The sequence below is a fragment of the Erythrolamprus reginae genome, chromosome 4 (genome assembly GCF_031021105.1).
Source record: "Erythrolamprus reginae isolate rEryReg1 chromosome 4, rEryReg1.hap1, whole genome shotgun sequence".
NCBI lineage: Eukaryota > Metazoa > Chordata > Lepidosauria > Squamata > Dipsadidae > Erythrolamprus > Erythrolamprus reginae.
In genome coordinates this window covers 137,752,180-137,772,825 of record NC_091953.1, presented here as the reverse complement: position 1 = coordinate 137,772,825, position 20,646 = coordinate 137,752,180, and the positions used below count along the sequence as shown (strand labels likewise).

The following is a 20,646-nucleotide window of genomic DNA, read 5'->3' as shown; positions in this document are numbered from 1 at the left end:
TATTATTATTATTATTACATATGGTTCGTCCTATTTCCTCGTCTTAGCTTTCGGGAGACTTACGTTTGTCTCATGATCTCCGTCTCTCTCCTCCTTTCTTTTCATCCCTGTTCAATATTTTTCCAGGTGTCTTTTAAGGGTTTTTTATCTGCACTTCATATCTCCTGCTCTGTGCTGTGTGCTATTTATTGTTGGGTGCAAAAAAAACCTACCCCCTGCGGCAACCTCCCCCCCCCCACATTCCCGGGGGTCACACGCCCCCCTGGCATCACACACACCTGTGGGGGGTACCCCACTATTTGAGGAACACTGGTTTAAACAGCCAATGCAACCCGCAAAATTTGACTATTCACACACACACACCAAAAAAATCCAATGCAGCTCTGCTAAGAAATTCTCTTGCTGTCGTTCCAGGAGCAGAAAAGTTCTTTTCAATCAATTTTATCGCCTTGAGAGCCTCTGCCCCCTTTCTCCTTTCGGAAAACCCAGCCGGCCTCACGCAGCCCCTGAACGGCATCTCTAGGGTTCAGCTCAGCCCAGCCGTGGTGCAGCTTGTGCCAGGATATAAATGCAAATTTACGATGCTGCAGGAAATGTCTCCAGCTCTCCTTGAGGTTCGAGGGGAGGGGGGTTCGAACAGAGGGACACAGTTTAGTAACACTCTGAAATGGAAGGTTAAGTACTTTACCGCCCCACACATTCCTGAAATGCAAGGAGAACTTGTTTTATTGTTCTGCGGAGGCAGGCGGGCAGGAGGAGCCCCTGTCGACAATTGTTTCGATTCAGCCTTGTTATTTTTACTGCAAAAGAGCGCTTATCTTCACACGGGACCCTGGCACAATTACCGAACCACATCCTAGGAGACCCATTGAGCCCTGGTTGAGTTCCAGGGGCTCTTGAACACAAACATTTCAGCCGAACAACAAGAGCGGAAATTCCAAAGAGGGATACCTTTCCTGAAAGGACCAGAAAATAAAAAAATAAAAGGACTATGATTATAATTACAATAATATGCTGGGATAAATTATTTTTTTTATACTAAATGTCTTTCTTTCTTTCTTTCTTTCTTTCCTTCCATCTCTTTCCTTCCTTCCGTCCGTCCGTCCGTCTTTCCTTCCCTTTCTTTCTTTCCTTCCTTTCATACTTCCTTCTCTTTCCTTCCTTCTGTCCATCCATCCTTCCTTCCCTTTCTTTCTTTCCTTCCTTCCATCCTTCCTTCTCTTTCCTTCCTTCACATCCATCCATCCTTCCTTCCCTTTCTTTCTTTCTTTCTTTCCTTCCTTCCTTCCTTTTTTGGTAAGGCCGTGCATGCATGCAAAAGTTTGCAAAGGGTACGTCCATTTCAGGGGTGGAAAGTTTGAAAATATTTAGGACAAACTATTTCACACTTTACAAGAGAGACCTGTTTAACTCTTCATTAAAACAGCGCAGATAACACTGGGGAACAATTTATAATACGATGATTTTTGAGGTTTTTTATAGTTAAATAGACCTGCTGGTTTCAAAACTGTAGTTAGTTTTCTTCTACCACGTCAAGTTCTCTCTCTCTCTCTCTCTCTCTCTCTCTCTCTCTTCTCTCTCTGTCTCTCTCTGTATATATAATATAGTTAATTAGGCAACATGAGCATCCAATTGCATTTTTTTACATAGCCCTCTTGCTAACTTCCCGGAAAATCTTGGTGTAGTCTGTGATGAGCAGGGTGAGCGATTCCACCAAGATTTGAAGATCATGGAGGCACGAGTATCAAAGTAGGTGGGATGGACATATGACGGCTGACTATTCTTGGAGCATCAAGCGAGAAACTTCCCTGAAGGCTCCAGAATGTGAAAAACAGCCCAATGGATAAACTGGAAGTCCATTTTTCTGAACTTCCAGTTTGCCCTTTTGGACATGTTTTCACTGTCTCAGGCTTCAGTGAGGGCCGTCAAAGCCCCATGAAGTGGTATATAAGTCTAAGTGCTATTGCTATTCCTTCCTTCCTTCCTTCCTTCCAATGCAGTATTGCATGCTGAGTCAGCCCACCGTCAGGAGTTCAATGCTGATTAGCTGAAGATTGACGCAGCCTTCCGCCCTTCCAACATGGGTCAAAGGAGGACCCAGATTGTTGGGGGCAAGAGGCTGATTCTGTCAACCGCTTAGAGAGGGCTGTCAAAGCACTAGGAAGCAGTTTATTATTATTTTTATTATTATTGTTGTTGTTGTTGTTGTTGTTGTTATTATTATTATTATTATTATTATTAGGATTTGTATATAAGTCTAAGTGCTATTGCCCTCCCTCCCTCCCTCCCTCCCTCCCTTCCTTCCTCCCTCCTTCTTTCCTTCTTTCCTTCCTTCCAATGCAGTATTGCATGCTGAGTCAGCCCACCGTCAGGAGTTCAATGCTGATTAGCTGAAGATTGACGCAGCCTTCCATCTTTCTGGGTGGGTCAAATGAGATTGTTGGGGGCAAGAGGCTGATTCTGTAAACCGCTTAGAGACGGCTGTCAAAGCACTAGGAAGCGGTTTATAAATCTAAATGCTATTGCCCTTCCTTCCTTCCTTCCTTTCTTCCTTCCTTCCTTCCTTCCTTCCTTCCTTCCTTCCTTCCTTCCTTCCTTCCTTCCTTCCTTCCTTCCTTCCTTCCTTCCTTCCTTCCTTCCTTCCTTCCTTCCTTCCTTGGTGGGTCAAATGGGGACCCAGATTGTTAGGGGCAAGAGGCTGATTCTATCAACTGCTTAGAGACGGCTGTCAAAGCACTAGGAAGCAGTTTATAAGTCTAAATGCTGTTGCCATTGCTGCCCCGGGTGTCGTTCAAGAGAGCCAGCGAGGGAGACGTAGCCCAGCTGCTGCTTCTCGCATGACCAATCCCGTGCAACCAGGCAGCGGAAGTCCGCGTTCCTTTGTTGTCCGCGAAGCGGTTAGAAGGCCAGTTTCAATTCATTCTTAAATTTCCAGATGCAGTTTTTGGTGTGTGTGTGTGTGAGTGTGTGTTCAAGAGCTCTTTGTTGCAAACTTCCCGTGCCTCCTTCAAAAAAGGGGGGTGGGAAGCTCCAGGGACTTCACATTGCTAGACTGTGAGGTAAGAGCTCCATGAAGTGGGATTCCAGTGTGCCGGTGTTTCCCCCGTTCATCAGGTGGGCAGGTCCTGCAGTGGGGGCTTTGCCAGTGCGGTGACACCACTGCGGATTTGGGTTTGGAAGCGGGAGAGGCAGAATTGAAGGAAACGGTGCTGTTGCCTCAGAGGCCGTTGAGATCCGAGGGGAAACTTTGATGGGTTTTCCAGTTCCCAGCATCCCCCACCCCCACTTGTCACATTCATGACTTGTCACACCAGAGTCCTTCAAGCAGACTGCGATGCCTCCCTCTCCCCCGCACTCTCTCTTTCTCTCTCTGTTTGTCTTGCTCTCTCTCTCTCTTCCCTTCCTCTCTGTTCCTGTCTCTCTGTCTCTGCCTCTTTCTCTCTCTGTTTCTCTGTCTCTCTGTGTGTCTCCTCTTCTCTTCTCTCCTCTCCCTCTCTGTCCCTTTCTCTATCTCTCTGTCTCTCTGACTCTCTCTCTGTCTGTATCTGTCTGTGTGTGTCTGTCTGTCTCTCTCCCTCTCTCCCACTGTGTTTCTGTCCGTCTCTTTGTCTCTCTCTGTCTCATCTCTCTGTCTTTTTGCCTCTCTCTCTCTCTCTTCTCTGTGTCTCTTCTGTCTGTCTGTCTGTCTTTCTCTCTCTCTTTCCTCTCCCTCACTGTCCCTTTCTCTGTCTCTCTCTGTCTCTCTGTCTCTGTGTGTGTGTGGGTGTGGGTGTCCTCTGTCTGTCTGTCTCTCTGTGTTTGTGTCTCCATCACTTTGTCTCTCTGCCTCTGTCTTTTTGTCTCTCTCTGTGTGTGTTTCTCTCTTTATCTCCCCTGTCTGTCTCTCTGTGTGTTTGTGTCTCTATCTCTGTCCCTTTGTCTCTCATTGTCCCTTTGTCTCTCTGACTCTTCTCTGTTTCTCTCTGTCTCTTCTGTGTGTGTGTGTGTGTTTCTCTGTCTCTGTCTCTCAGTGTGTCTCTCTCACAGTCTCTTTCTCTCTGTGTGTGTGTCTCTCTGTCTCTCTCTCTCGCTCTGTCTCTCCCACTCTCTCTCTGTTTCTGTCTCTCTTTGTGTGTGTCTCTGTCTCTCTCTCTCTCTCTCTCTCTCTGTCTCTGTCTCTTTCTCTCTCTCACTGTCTCTCTCTCTCTCTCTCTCTCTTACAGTAGCTAGAAAGCAGAGGACACATGGTGGTTTCTTGGAGGCTGATAACAACCCTTCTGAATTGGGCTTGTTGTGGAAAAGGCCAGAGAGGACCTCTCGCCTTCCATCACCTTCTCTGAGTTTGTGAAATCAGCAAATATAAAAACACGTTCTGTTGTGTTGTCTTTGCGCAAGAGGTAGAAGCAGACGCCAGCAGGTCGTTCTGATCCGGTTCCTGTTTATTTGCTGCAGCTCTTGTTACGGCCCAAGAATTTGAAGCACATCAACGGCAGAAACTCATTGGAATCCCCTCCCTGCTTCGTGTACCTACTCGGTTCTTTTTCCCCTTTGAGGAGAGAACTGCAATGCCCTAAATGGGGATGTTGCAAAGCAGTTAGAAGCATCAACACTTCTTCTGGCTCTAACAAGCTTGAAGGGAAAGACCAGGACAAACAGGGATTTGGAAGTCAGAGACTCATTTTGGATTTCCATGAAATAAACCAGAAGGAGCTGGGACTTGAAGCCTACGTATCTTCAGATTGGCAATGTTGAGAAACACCGGACTAATTAGAAGCCTAGTAAGCCCCCACCCCAATATCTCAGCAAGCAGGTGTTCCCATCTCTTCTTCAGTATTCTTGGATAACCTTTCTTTCTTTCTTTCTCTCTCTCTCTTCCTTCCTTCCTTTCATCTTCTTTTCCTCTTCCTCACTTTCTTTTTCTCTTTCTTTCTAATTTACTTTCCTTCTTTCTTCTTTCTTTCTCTCTCTCTCTCTCTTCCTCTCTTTCATTTTCCTTTCCTTTTCCTCACTTTCCTTCTTTCTTTTTCTCTTTCTTTCTAATTTACTTTTTCTTTCTTTCTGCTTTCTCTCTCTCTCTTTTTCTTCCTATGTTTCCTTCCTTTCATCTTCCTTTCCTCTTACTCACATTCCTTCTTTCTTTTTCTTTCTTTCTAATTTACTCTTTCTTTCTTTCTGCTTTCTCTCTCTCTTTTTCTTCCTTTCATCTTCTTTTCCTCTCCCTCACTTTCTTTTTCTCTTACTTTCTAATTTTCTTTCTCTCTCTTTCTTCCTTCCTTTCATCTTCCTTTCCTCTTCCTCGCTTCCTTTCTTTTTCTCTTTCTTTCTTTCCAATTTACTTTCTTTCTTCTTTCTCTCTCTCTTTTTCTTCCTTCCTTTCCTCTTCCCTTCCTCTTCCTCACTTCCTTTCTTTTACTTTCTTTCTAATTTACTTTCTTTTTTCTTTCCCTCTCTTTCTCTATCTTTCTTCCTTCCTTTCATCTTCCTTTACTCTTTCTTTCTTTCTTTCTTTCTTTTCTTTCTTTCTTTCTTTCCCTCTCTCTCTCTCTTTCTCTTCCTTCCTTCCTTCCTTCCATCTTCATTTCCTCTTCCTCTCTTTCTTTCTTTCTTTCTTTTTTCTTTCTTGACTGAAATTCTAAGACCTTGCAGACAAAGCCCTATCGGGCTACCAAATTTAAATGAGAAGAGCCAGAAATAAGGAGAAAACTTTCTGACAGTGAGAGCAAATCCATGGAAGAGAAATCTAAATGTAAACACCTTGAATGAAATAAGATTAAATTGAGAAAACAAAAACAAAAAAGAGCAGTTTGGGGACAACAGTGGATGACTGAGAAATCTCGGTAAACAAAATGTGAACTCGTTTCACCCTTCTGCCTTTCTTTGAAAGAAGATTTCAGGATTATTTTGAAATCGTTTCTAAATAAACTGCTTCTTTATCTAGGCTGTGTAATCTAGCAGACAGCTAGGAGTGTGGGGGACCCCTGCCCCCACCACCCCTCCAGGAAATAAGGATTCACCTACAAATCAATCTCTTTTGTTGATGTTGTTGCTGGCAAACTGGCCAAATCAAACGTCCAACAAGTAGTCTCTGTTTGATATAATGAGGACATGGCGGGAGGGGGGGGAGAGAACAACTGAACTAAGTGCTACAGAGATCCAATTAAGCTCTAAGTAACATCTGGATATCATATATATATATATATATATATATATATATATATATATATATATATATATATATATATATATATTTGTTTTCGTAGATTTTCACGGGTATATGTATGTAGATTGTTCTGAGTTCGGGTTTTGCCCTGTGTAATATTTTGCATATCTATGCGACGTTTCGGTGAAATCACATTCACCATCATCAGGCTGAAGTTTCCAAGCTTCGTGCTGTTGTAAAAGGGAATGTTTGCAACTGTCATTTCTTCCTAGTATATTTCTTCCACCCCCACACTATATACTAGGAAGAAATGACAGTTGCAAACATTCCCTTTTACAACAGCACGAAGCTTGGAAACTTCAGCCTGATGATGGTGAATGTGATTTCACCGAAACGTCGCATAAACATGCAAAATATTACACAGGGCAAAACCCGAACTCAGAACAATCTACATATATGTATGTATGTATGTATGTATGTATGTATGTATGTATGTATGTATCTATCTATCTATCTATCTATCTATCTATCTATCTATCTATCTATCTATCTATCTATATATATATATATATATATATATATATATATATGTCAATTTTTTTTTGACACATACAGAATATAGTTGTCGGCTATAAATAAATTAACTGCCTTGAAGTGGCCCTGGGTTGGGCCTACAGGCAAAAAGGAGCTGTGACATTCCTTCTAATATACCAGGGTGATCCGACATAAAAAAACATATATATATACACACACACACACACACACACACACACATTCGCAACAGAATCCCCTACGCAACTAGACTTACAATCCTGGGCTTAGAAAGCTTAGAACTACGTCGCCTTAAACACGACCTAAGCAGAGCCCAGTCAACGAACCAGTGGAAGTGATGTGCCGGTGCCTGGAGGCTGTTGGGGCCTGGATGGGTGTCAACAGACTCAACAGAGAGTGTCAACAGTGGCTGTGGGTTTTGCCTCCCAAGGACAATTCCATCTGTCCATCCATTACCCTGGTGGGGGGAAATTATTGACCCCCTCAAAGAGGGTCCGCAACTTGGGCGTCCTCCTCAATCCACAGCTCACATTAGAGAACCACCTTTCAGCTGTGGCGAGGGGGGCATTTGCCCAAGTTCGCTTGGTGCACCATTTGCGGCCCTATTTGGACCGGGAGTCACTGCTCACAGTCACTCACGCCCTCATCACCTCGAGGCTCGACTACTGTAACGCTCTCTACATGGGGCTACCTTTGAAAAGTGTTCGGAAACTTCAGATCGTGCAGAATGCAGCTGCGAGAGCAGTCATGGGCTTCCCTAGGTATACCCATGTTACACCATCACTCCGCAGTCTGCATTGGTTGCCGATCAGTTTCCGGTCACAATTCAAAGTGTTGGTTATGACCTATATAAAGCCCTTCATGGCACAGGACCAGAATATCTGCAAGACCGCCTTCTGCCGCATGAATCCCAGCGTCCGGTTAAGTCCCAAAGAGTGGGTCTCCTCCGGGTCCCATCGACTAAACAGTGTCAGCTGGCGGGCCCCAGGGGAAGAGCCTTCTCTTTGGCGGCCCCGACCCTTAAAACCCACCTCTGCCATCAGGCATGGGGGAACTGAGACATCTCCCCCTTGCCTATGTAGTTTTATGTATGATGTGTTTGTGTGTATGTTTTTTTATATACTGGGATTTTTAGGCTTTTTAATGTAAAATTGTTATTTTAGATTTTAATATTAGATTTGTTACTATATATTGTTCTTATGATTGCTGTGTGCCGCTCTGAGTCTTCAGAGAGGGGCGGCATTATTGTTGTTGTTGTTGTTGTTATATTATTATTATGTCAGTACAACACAGCAAACGAGATCACTATGCTGGATCTCGTATTTCATCCCTAGTCGGGCGCTTCCCAAGCACCTAGGACTGAGTGATGTAGCAGCGAATTATGTTTGCCGATCCCAGTAAAGCGGCCTTTTGCAATTGACAGATGGAGATTTTGTCCATTCCGATGGTTTTCAAATGTAATTGACAAAATCTCCATCTGTCAATTGCAAATTATTATTATTATTATTATTATTATTATTATTATTATTATTATTATTCCCTGGGGAAAAGGTGTGTCTTATACTCTGAAAAATACGGTACTTACCCTTAAAACCAAGATAATTTGGTTCTTAACTTTTTTCTCAAAATAAAGAAACAAGAGGAAGTTTTCTTCTTTTAAAAAATATGATTCTTTAAAAGGACAACATTGAAATATTCACCTCCAGAGCAGAAACGTGCAGCCTGCTGGTCGCTGACCTACGGGGCTGGGAATGCTTGAAATTATAATGTTTTCAGCAAGAGGAGAATTTAAACCCTCAACTGCAAATTGTAGGTTGCGTGGGCTGAATGGTGGCCATTCAGTAAAAGGAGAAGGCCTCTGGATGGGTTATTCCTTATTGTCAGTCTGCGGTAAGAGAAAAACACACACAAACACACACATATATACACACACACAATCCCTGGGGGCAGGGAAAGGGAATTGTGAAAGCTGGCTCCTGCAAATTCTTCTGAAATCAGAAGCTTGTTTATTTAGTATTTTTTCCAAAAGAAGCAATGAGGAGGTGAAGTACAAGGCCGAGGAAATCTACCGTATTTACCGAAGACATTTTGTAAGGTAAAGTCAGGAAACTAATTTCCTTTTTTTTCTTCATGGCTGACCAGTGTGGTCAGGCAGTAGGAAAAGCGAGTAGGATGCTTGGCTGCATAGCTAGAGGTATAACAAGCAGGAAGAGGGAGATTGTGATCCCGCTGTATAGAGCACTGGTGAGACCCTATTTGGAATAATATTGTGTCCAGTTCTGGAAACCTCACCTACAAAAAGAGATGGATCAAATTGAACGGGTCCAAAGACGGGCTACAAAAACGGTGGAAGGTCTTAAGCATAAAACTTACCAGGAAAGACTTCATGAACTCAATCTGTATACAGTGATCCCTCGATTATCGCGAGGGCTCCGTTCCAAGACCCCTCGCGATAATCGATTTTTCGCGATGTAGGGTTGCGGAAGTAAAAACACCATCTGCGCATGCGCGCCCTTTTCCCATGGCCGCGCATGCGCAGATGGTGGAGTTTGCGTGGGCGGCGGGGAAACCCTGATCTTCGTCTGCTCGCTGCTGCTGCGGCTGCCCAGCAGCTGATCTGCTCGGTGGCAGCAGCGAGGAGCCGAATCGGGCTTTCCCCTTTGCGTGGGCGGCGGGGAAACCCTGATCTTCGTCTGCTCGCTGCTGCTGCACGCAAAGGGGAAAGCCCGCCAGCAAGAGGGGGAGAGATAGAGAAAGAGAGAGAAGGAAAGAAAGAGATGAGAGAGGGAGGAAGAGAGTGTGAGAGAGGAAGAAGCAAGATAGAGAAAGAGAGAGAGAAAGAAAGATGAGAAAGGAAGGAAGAGAGTGACGTCATCGGGTGGGAAAAATCGCGATATAGCGTTTCGCGAAGATCGAGATCGCAAAAATCGAGGGATCACTGTAGTCTGGAGGACAGAAGGGAAAGGGGAGACATGATTGAAACCTTTAAATATGTTAAAGGGTTAAATAAGGTCCAGGAGGGAAATGTTTTTAATAGGAAAGTGAACACAAGAACAAGGGGACAGAATCTGGAAGTTAGTTGGGGGAAAGATCAAAAGCAACGTGAGAAAATATTATTTTACTGAAAGTGTAGTAGATGCTTGGAACAAACTCCCAGCAGACGTGGTTGGTCAATCCACAGTCACTGAATTTAAACATGCCTGGGATAAACATAGATCCATGCTAAGATAAAATACAGGAAATAGTATAAGGGCAGACTAGATGGACCAAGAGGTCTTTTTCTGCCACCTATCTTCTATGTCTCTATGTTTCAATGACCGTGCCGTTCCCAAGGATGAAAAAGCCTGCAGGTGCCTTCATCTCATTTTTATTGTTCGTGAGTCACCCGGTCCTTTCAGGTATAGGGCCTATAAGTTAAGCAGGTGAAAACTGTCCCTTGCATCGCCTTTGTTTATTTGGGCACAGGGAGAAGGATTTTATCACCGCCTCGAGAACACCGGCTTCCATCGCACCCTACAAAACACCTGCTCAAAAAGCCGTGAAAACAATAGCAGGCATTGTTGCTGTTATCTTTTGAGTACTTTTAAAACCCTGGCATCCGTTTCTCTGCTGCCTCTGAGCCAAACAGAAGGGCTTTTTTCGAACAGTTGAAAGTAGCTTTTTAACAGTAATAAAAAATATACAGCTCTCCCAAGTTTCGCTGGCTGTGGAATTCTGGGAGTTGAAGTCCAGATATCTTCAAGTAGGCAAGGTTGGGAAACACTGCCTTAAGCTACAATTCAGGTTTTTGTCCCCCGGAGCGAAATTCAAGAGCTGGCCAGACACCTGTAGATCATTCATCATAAGCATTACTCTAAAGTACAGTGGTACCTCCACTTACAAACTTAATTCGTTCCGTGACCAGGTTGTAAGAAGAAGCGATTTTTTTCCACAGGAATCAATGTAAAAGCAAAGAGAGTGTGCGATTGGGGAAACCAACAGTTCAGATCTCACCACCAGCTCCAGGTGAACTAGCCTTCCATCCTTCCCAGGTGGGTCAAACCCAGATTGTTGGGGCAAGAGGCTGGTTCTGTAAACTGCTTAGAGAGGGCTGAAAAAGCACTATGAAGCGGTATATAAGTCTAAATGCTATTTATCATCTACCATTGCATGTATTCATCCATCCATCCATCTATCTATCTATCATCTGTTTAGAGTGCAGCACTTCAGGTTACGTCAGCTAACTACTAGCTGTAGTTCAGCGGTTCAAATCTCCCCACTTGCTCAAGGTTGACTCAGCCTTCCATCAAATGAGGAGCCAGATTGCTGGGGGCAATATATGCTGATTCTGTAAACCACTTAGAGAGGGCTGGAAAAGCACTGCAAAGCCATAGATAAGTTCAAATGCTATTGCTGCCTCTGGAGTAAATTTGAGATTTCCATGGACAATTGGTGGGCCACTGTGTGACACACAATGCTGGACTCAATGGGCTTTGGCCTAATTCAACAGGGCTCTTCTTAGGTTCTTAATCAACCCATGGAACAGATGTTGCCTTCAGAAGTTGTGGGAGTTTCATCCCTGGAAGCTTTCAAGCAGAGACTGGGCTGCCATTGGTCAGAAATGTTATAGGGTCTCCTGCTTGGGCCCTTGGGGGTTGGACTAGATGACCTCCAAAGCCCCTCCAACTCTTTCTTCTGGTCTCTTTTATATCAACCAACATGCTCCAGCCCCTCTCTGAAGCCAGTCTTCAGAGAGGGGCTGCGTACAAATCTAATAAATTATTATTATTATTATTATTATTATTATTATTATTATTATTATTATTATTATTATTTCTATTATTATTATTATTATTATTACTATATTTTGTTGTTGTTTTGTTGTTGTTTTTGCTATTATTACTACTACTACTACTACTACTATTATTATTATTATTATTATTATTATTATTATTATTATTATTATTTCTCCTTGGAGATTTCCCCCTCAAAGACCTTTTATTTATTTTATTAATTAATTTTTTATTTATATATGGAGTATACAAATGTATTTATATTTATTTATATACTCTAAAGAGGACTCAGCGGGGCTAACAACAGTCATAAATACAATAAGACACAGCAAGACACAGATTCCCCCTCTCTCTGTATTACATTTCTGTAAAAGAGGAGTTTGGGGTTGAATTTTAATTCCTTCCTTTACAATCCGAAAGGGGGAAAAGATCGAATCTTTCAGCTGCTGTACAACTTCGCGGTCTTTTTGCTCTGGAGAGAAGGAAAGAAGGGGGAGGGAGAGAGGGAACCTGGAGGGAAAAAAACAGCTCAAAGGTTTCCAAAAGTAGCCCAGGGCCCAAACAGATGTCATGAGCCACTTTTTACAAATTAGAAAAGGAAAGTAGCCCTTCGGGTTAATTGCGAAGAGAAGGCCACACACCGAGCAAGACGGGGAGATGCGAGAGACACGTGGAAAAGGAGGCTTCAATGCCCTGATTTTGAGAGAAGGAACGCAAAGTCTTTGCAGGATTTCTTTCACTGCTGCTTGATCCAAATTTTCTTAAACCCTAAGCAGGGGATAAAATAATGTGCTGAAGCTGACCAGACCCAGGACGCTAGCCAGATGGATACCTAGTAAGTAGACTCCCCCCTCCCCATTTTCCTCCCTAAAAAATACAGTACATTCTCAAAGTGATTTTCCTGGTAGAAATGACCAAATGACCAAAGAAAGTCTTCTTGGTTTCCTGCTTCTAAACATTGACTAGGGTATAACTCCATGGTTCTCAACCTTTCTAATGCCGTGACCCATTAAAGCTCCTCATGTTGTGGTGACCCCCAACCGTCAGGCATGGGGAAATGAAGCATCTCCCCCTGGGCACGTTTAATTTATACATGGTATGCTTGTGTGTGTGTCTCTTAGTATATGGGGTTTTTTAAATCTTCAAATATTTTAATTAATTGGATTATTATGATTTGTTTCACTTGTTGTGAGCCGCCCCGAGTCTTCGGAGAGGGGCGGCATACAAATCCAAATAATAAATAAATAAATAAATAAATAAATAAATAAAATAAGCCTAGCACTGATTCTCCCAGCAGAGCTTTCAGTGGATTGGCAAGAGGGTCCGAGGGACACTCCCCACTGCAAACACCTGATTGGTCAAATTGTAAAAATATACTGCTCAAAAAAATAAAGGAAACACTCCAATAACCCATCCTAGATCGGAATGAATGAGATATTCTCATTAAATACTTTCTTCTGTACAAAGTTTAATGTGCACGACAGCAGGTGAAATTGATTGATTGATTGATTGATTGATTGATCATGGAAACATAGAAGATTGACAGCAGGAAAAGCCCTCCTGGTCCATCTAGCCTGCCCTTAGACTATTTCCTGTATTTTATCTTAGGGTGGAACTATGTTTATCCCAGGCATGTTTCAATTCCGTTACTGTGGATTGACCAACCACGTCTGCTGGAAGTTTGTTCCAAGCATCTACGACTCTTTCAGTAAAATAATATTTTCTCACATTACTTCTAATCTTTCCCCCAACCAACCTCGGATTGTGCTCCCTTGTTCTTGTGTTCCCTTTCCTATTATTAAAAACACTTCCCTCCTGAACCTTATTTAACGCTTGAACATATTTAAATGTTTCGATCATGCCCCCCCCCCTTTCCCTTCTGTCCTCCAGACTATACAGATTGAGTTCATGAAATTTCCTGGTCAGTTTTATGCTTCAGACCTTCCACCATTTTTGTAGCCTGTCTTTGGACCTCCTCAATTTTATCAATATCTTTTTGTAGGTGAGGTCTCCAATCAATCAATGTTGCTTCCTAAGTGGACAGTTTGATTTCACAGAAGTTGGATTGACTTGGAGTTATATTGTGTTGTTTTAAGTGTTCCCTTTATTTTTTAAGCAGTGCATGTTCTAAGGCACCATAATGGAAGCTCTGGTTCTTATCACCATGGAAAATTTGTCTTTTCCTGCAGCCTTAGGCGACCCCTGTGAAATGGCCGTTCGACCCCCAAAGAGGTACTGACCCCCAGGTTGAGAACCACTGGCTAACTCAATTTTGTAACAGCACCCAAATTGTGTTTGTTTGTTTGTTTGTTTATTTGTTTGTTTATTTGTTTGTTTGTTTGTTTGTTTGTTTGTTTGTTTATTCAATTTTTATGCTGCCCTTCTCCTTAGACTCAGGGCGGCTTACAACATGTTAGCAATAGCACTTTTTATAACAGAGCCAAGCCTCTTGCCCCCACAATCCGTGTCCTCATTTGACCCACCTCGGAAGGATGGAAGGCTGAGTCAACCTTGAGCCGGTGATGAGATTTGAACCGCTGACCTTCAGATCTACAGTCAGCTTCAGTGGCCTGCAGTACAGCACTCTACCTGCTGCGCCACCCCAGCTCTATCTGTTCCTTTTCTTCTCCATCAACTTCCCTGCCCACCCCTTTGCAAGGTCCAGGTAGCTAAGAAGGAGGCAGAAGGTTTTAGTAGTGAGTAAAATTGCTTGGCTGGAATAGCTCAAGATTTTAGAGGCATTTGCACCAAGTTTGTAATCTTGTACTGAATCTTGCATTGTTTGTTTCGTTTGGGATTAGCCCGCTGTGGGAACGCAGCCACTGAGGTTTGCAAATTACACTTAATGGGTTCGGATGCTGAATGAGCCCAGACAATTGTGGTTTACGCTCTAAAACATGGTTGCAATTCCGCCACAGTGGACCGCAAATGACAAAGCCTTCTCTCTTTGAAGAAACCCATTTTAAGCATGTTCGAAATGCTTCACCTCGTCTTAACCTTCTTTTCTAAGTAACAACAATAAACATTCAGAAGACGTTCTCAAACTATTATTTTGATTTCTCTGGGAGAAAAGGACCGGATAGGTTTGTCTTTTTGTGTTCGGGAATGGGAAATATTATTCGGTTTTATTGCTTCGCGTACAGAAAGCGGCGACATAACCAGTCATTGGTTACTACCAGGGCGGTAGGGGATTGCGTACCACTAGCAGCTGCCGGGTTGCTCCAATGGCAATTTTATGGGCGCCGCCATAGTTTTTCTTCAATATTTATTTACTTACTTACTTACTTACTTACTTACTTACTTACTTACTTACTTACTTACTTACTTACTTACTTACCTACCTACCTACCTACTTACTTATTTACTTACTTAACTAACTTACTTACTTACTTACTTATCTATTAGATTTCTATGACGCCCTTCTCGAGGTGACTCAGGACAACGTACAACATTAAATATAACAATATATAAGAAATCTAATAACTATAAATATGAAAATTTACTAAAAAAAACATTTTTAAAAGACAGCTTGCCTCCAGAAGTTGTAAATCCTCCAACACTAGAAGTTTTTAAGATTTTTATTTCAGTACACATTGGTCATATACAAATCTATAATAATGTTTGTTTTTGTAGATTTTCACGGGTACAGGTATGACGGTCTTGGTATATTCGGGTTTCTTCCCGTGTAGGATTTAGAAATTTCTGGCGATGTTTTGACGAGGTCCCACTCGTCATCTTCAGGCTGGTGCTTCTGTCCTTGTTCTAGGGCGAACTGGCCTGAAGATGACGAGTGGGACGTCGTCAAAACGTCACCAGAAATTTCTAAATCCTACACGGGAAGAAACCCGAATATGCCAAGACCGTCATCTATAATAATGTTTATATACATGATGCTTGTAAGAGAGCAACATTAGGACAGGGGACAGAAGGCACACTGGTGCACTTATGCATGCCCCTTACTGACCTCTTAGGAATCGGGAGAGGTCAACAGTAGATAGTCTAAGGGCAAAGTCTTGGGGGTTAGGTGACAGATACTGCAGAGTCAGGTAGTGAGTTCCAGGCATCAACTACTCAGTTACTAAAGTCATATTTCCTGCAGTCGAGTTTAGAGCAGTTCACTTTAAGTAAAGTAAGATATTTAAGATATTTGGATAAGTATCTGTCTGAATAGTGTAGGGTCTCTTCCAGCAGATGTGGTTGGTCAATCCACAGTAGCTGAAATTGAAACATGCCTGGGATAAACACAGATCCATCCTAAGATAAAATACAGGAAATAGTATAAGGGAAGACGAGATGGACCATGAGGTCTTTTTCTGCTGTCAATCTTCTGTGTTTCTATGTCTCGGGGCTGGACTAGAAGACCTCCAAGGTCCTGTCCAACATTATATACACAATTTTGTGCTAATTTATTTCCTCCTGTTTTTGCAGTGTCTACTGGAGAGCTGCATGCAACAAAACTTCATTTTAATGCATGGCGGCGCAGCTGGTAAAGTGCTGTACTGCAGGCCACTGAAGCTGACTTATAGATCTGAAGGTCAGCAGTTCAAATCTCATCACCGGCTCAAGGTTGACTCAGCCTTCCATCCTTCCGAGGTGGGTAAAATGAGGACCCGGATTGTGTGGGCAATAGCCTAGCTCTGTTTAAAAAGTGCTATTGCTAACCTGTTGTAAGCCGCCCTGAGTCTAAGGAGAAGGGCGGCATAAAAATCGAATAAATAAATAAAATAAATGCTGATTCGTGCATCTTCAAAGTGGCACTAAACTTATTCGAAAGTCGTTTCTTTTCCTGGAAAGGAAGAGAATGTGAGCCAGGGAAACCTAATCTGTCCTTTGCTGGTTCCCTAGCCTTTCAAAAAAAACAAACAAAGGGCATTTCGTATTCTCTGCAATTACCCCCTCGAATCCATAAAAGCCTCCTGATAAAGAGACGGCGACGCTTTACCGAAAAAGTAACCGGAGGAGCCCATTCTGCCTTCGCTATTGTGCAAAATCCGATTCTTCAAAGGGCCAATTCTCGCTCGCTCGCTCAAAGACGGGGCTCCGTATCTCGGCTGAACATTAGCGTCACCCGATAGGGCTCCCGTACAGCACGGAGGCCTGGCCCTTCCTGGAGAATTAGGTTTTAAAATAATCAGGAGGCGCCATGAAGAAAGGCCTTTTTGTCACCGGTCGGGTCCATCCGGAGAAAACCGATCGGGGGCACCCCCGAAATTCACAGTCCCCAGGGAAGCCAAGAGATGATAACCTCCCAGGCCTGCGGAGGAAAAACCTTTCCTGATTTGCAATGCTAAGTAGGTCTTCTCTCCGTTCATAAAGCACTCTTATCCATGCCCCATTTGAACAATCAAAGCAGAAGGTCCATAAGAGGGAAAGAAATATTAGCCTGATATCCCATCAACTCCCACACTCACAAAAGGACTACAGTGGTCCCTTTACCTAAGAACGCCTCTACTTGCGAACTTTTCTAGATGAGAACCAGGTGTTCAAGATTTTTTTTGCCTCTTCTCAAGAACCATTTTCCACTTACAAACCCGAGCCACCAAACTGTAACCAAAAAGGCAGTGAGAAGCCTCCATGGAGCCTCTCTAGGAATCTCCTGGGAGGAAACAGGGGCAGAAAAGGTGAGGAGAAGCCTCCATGGAGCCTCTGTAGGAATCTCCTGAGAGGAAACAGGGCTGGAAAAGGCAGGGAGAATCCTCCGTGTGGCCTCTCTAGGAATCTCCTGAGAGGAAACAGGGCTGGAAAAGGTGAGGAGAAGCCTCCATGGAGCCTCTGTAGGAATCTCCTGAGAGGAAACAGGGCTGGAAAAGGCAGGGAGAAGCCTCCGTGGGACCTCTGTAGGAATCTCCTGGGAGGAAACAGGGCCGGAAAGGGTAGAGAGAATCTCCGTGGGGCCCCTCTAGGAATCTCCTGGGAGGAAACAGGGCTGGAAAAGCCAGGGAGAAGCCTCCGTAGAGTCTCTCTAGGAATCTCCTGAGAGGAAACAGGGCCGGAAAAGCCAGGGAGAAGCCTCCATGGGGCCTCTGTAGGAATCTCCTGAGAGGAAACAGGGCTGGAAAAGGCAGGGAGAAGCCTCTGTGGGGCCTCTGCAGGAATCTCCTGGGAGAAAACATGGACGGAAAGGGTGGGGAGAAGCCTCCATGGGGCCTCTCTAGGAATCTCCTGAGAGGAAATAGGGCCGGAAAAGCCGGGGAGAAGCCTCCGTGGGGCCTCTGTAGTAATCTCCTGAGAGGAAACAGGGCCGGAAAAGCCGGGGAGAAGCCTCCATGGGCCTCTCTAGGAATCTCCTGGAGGAAACAGGGCTGGAAAAGGTGGGGCCTCTGTAGTAATCTCCTGAGAGGAAACAGGGCCGGAAAAGGCAGGGAGAAGCCTCCATGGGGCCTCTCTAGGAATCTCCTGAGAGGAAGCATGGCCAGAAAAGGCAGGGAGAAGCCTCCGTGGGGCCTCTCTAGGAATCTCCTGGGAGGAAACATGGCCAGAAAAGGCAGGGAGAAGCCTCCGTGGGGCCTCTCTAGGAATCTCCTGGGAGGAAACAGGGCCTCCACCCTCCCTGTGGTTTCCCCAACCGCACACATTATTTGCTATAACATTGATTCCTATGGGAAAAATTGCTTCTTCTTACAAACTTTTCTACTTAAGAACCTGGTCACGGAACGAATTAAGTTCGTAAGTAGAGGTGCCACTGTATTTCCAACGTGGAAAAATAGGGAGTGTAGAAGAAACATCATTCTTTCTTGTGTGTCAGTTTCATTGTGTTCAGTAAATAATGTGGTGCCTTCCTTTCTGGACAACCCTCCTAAAATTTTACATTTTTCCCCCTTTTAGGTTTAAATCAAATTCCCGATACTTGGGAACTTAACCGGCAGCTGAATTCTCCGTTGGCTTTTGACGGGTACCGAGGTTAATTTTCAACGGAGGAAAAAACCTGAGCAAGAATTAGAACAAGTTAAGATACGGCAATGAAAGAGACTGTGCGAAAGCCCCCCCCCCCCCCCTGTCTCTTTTGGTTCAACACACCCACAGTCACAACATCACATGAGGGATAGCAGCATCATGAGAAAGACATTTCCCTGTGGTTGCATGAGTTTGTGTGTGTGTGTGTGTGTAGAAACCACCCACAATTCTAAAGCGCTTTCTGTTCCCATTCCTATACTCTGCTGTAACTTGAATAGATTCCAGGACAAGTGTCTACTAACCACACAAGAGAAGCTCTAAAATGCTCTTCTCTCTGTCTCTGTCTCTCTCACACACACACACACAAACAGCCTAAATGCTTTGATTGATAAAACAGGACGCCACACTAGTCCTGGCCTTGTATAACAAACCTGGCAATGACACACAAAGTTCTTTTGTTTATAAAAAGTTTTCTTAAGGTCGGTGGTTTTGTTTTCGTTTTTAAGAAATGGAATAAAAGGAGGAAAGAAGAGAAATGAGAACCGATAGCGTTGCTTCATCATTCAAGACAATGCTGAAAAATGACCTGTTGCCCTCAAAAGAATAAATAAGCCCCCAAAACTTTAATCTGAGATTGTCTACAGTCAACCTCTCCCTGTTTCTAAGAAGTCTGTAAGGGGCAGGCATAAGCGCATCATTGTGCCTACCGTCCCTGTCCAATTGTCTTCTTTTATCATTACTTTTTACTTATTGTTATGCAAACTACCATTATCCTATACATCTTTGACAAGTGAATGAATGAATGAATGAATGAATGAATGAATGAATGAATGAATAATAATAATTAATAATAATTTATTAGATTTGTATGTCGTCCCTCTCCGAGACTCGGGGCGGCTCACAACAATAATAATAACAATATGACAATATAACAAATCTAATATTTTAAAAAAACATCTAAAAAGCAGTCATTTAAAACCATACAACACAAGCATGAATGAAAGGTCTTACATCATTTATGAAAGGGTATTAATGCAAAAAAAAAAATGCTTGCATGTTTTTAAAGAATGGTGATAAGTTTACACTTGAACCTTTGAAAAGATTTATATCCTGGAAATATTTCTAAAATTCTAGATATTGTGTGGGGGTGAGGTGGGCCTGGATAGCTTCAAGGCAGCATGAGATAGATTCATGGAGGCCAAGTGTATCATGGGTGGTTATTGAAACGGATGTCCAAGTGCCGCCTCTGTGGTGGTTGAGGCAGGAAGGGTTCCCTTGGGTCCCATTTGTTGGAGGGCAAGGGCTAGGGAGGGTTTGGCCTTCTCTTTCTGCTCAAGATCCCCATGGACAATTGGGGGGGCACTGTGGGACACAGAAGGCTGGACTCGATGGGCTTTGGCCCCATTCAGAAGGGCTCTTCTTTGGTTCTTTGGTTGGTTGGTTGGTTGGTTGGTTGGTTCCTTCCTTCCTTCCTTCCCTCAATTATTGAAATGGATGTTCAAGTGTCGCCTCTATGTTGGTTGAGGCAGGTAGGGTTCCCTTGGGTCCCATTTCTTGAGGGTGAAGGGAAAGGGAGGTTTTTACCTTCTCTTTCTGAAGATCCCCATGGACAATTGGGGGGGCACTGTGGGACACAGAAGGCTGGACTCGATGAGCTTTGGCCCATTCAGAAGGGCTCTTCTTAGGTTCTTATGGAGTAGAGATTTTAGGAATTATTCATGTAAATAAATTGAGATGATCAGTACTGTAGATTTTATATAAAAAGTTTATAAAAAGTGCAGAGAAGAGCGACAAAGATTTTTAGGGGACTGGAGGCTAAAACATATGAAGAATGGTTACAGGAACTGGACACGGCTAGTTTAACGAAAAGAAGGACCAGGGGAGACATGATAGCAGCCTTCCGATATCTCAGGGGTTATCACAAAGAAGGGGGAATCAGGCTATTCTCCAAAGCACCTGAGGTTAGAACAAGCAGCAATGGTTGGAAACTAAACAAGGAGAGAAGCAACTTAGAACTAAGGAGAACAATTCCTGACAGTTAGAACAATTAACCAGTAAGAACATAAGAACATAAGAACCCATGGTGAATCAGGCCAAAGCCCATCAAGTCCAGCATTCTGTGTCCCACAGGGGACCCCCAATTGTCCCTGGGGATCTTGAGCAGAAAGAGAAGGCAAGACCCTCCTTTCCCTTGACTCCCAACAAATGGTACTCAAGGGAATCCTGCCTGCCTCAACCAATATAGAGGCGGCACTTGGACATCCGTTTCAATAACCACCGATACACTTG

The 20,646-nt window shown here is 43.6% G+C and overlaps 1 protein-coding gene across 2 annotated transcripts in view; it reads right to left on the bottom strand.

Moving 5' to 3' along the window:
- FGFRL1 (fibroblast growth factor receptor like 1) overlaps positions 1–20,646 on the bottom strand; it is a 141,847-nt gene that overhangs the window by 82,134 nt on the left and 39,067 nt on the right. The window lies entirely within an intron of this gene.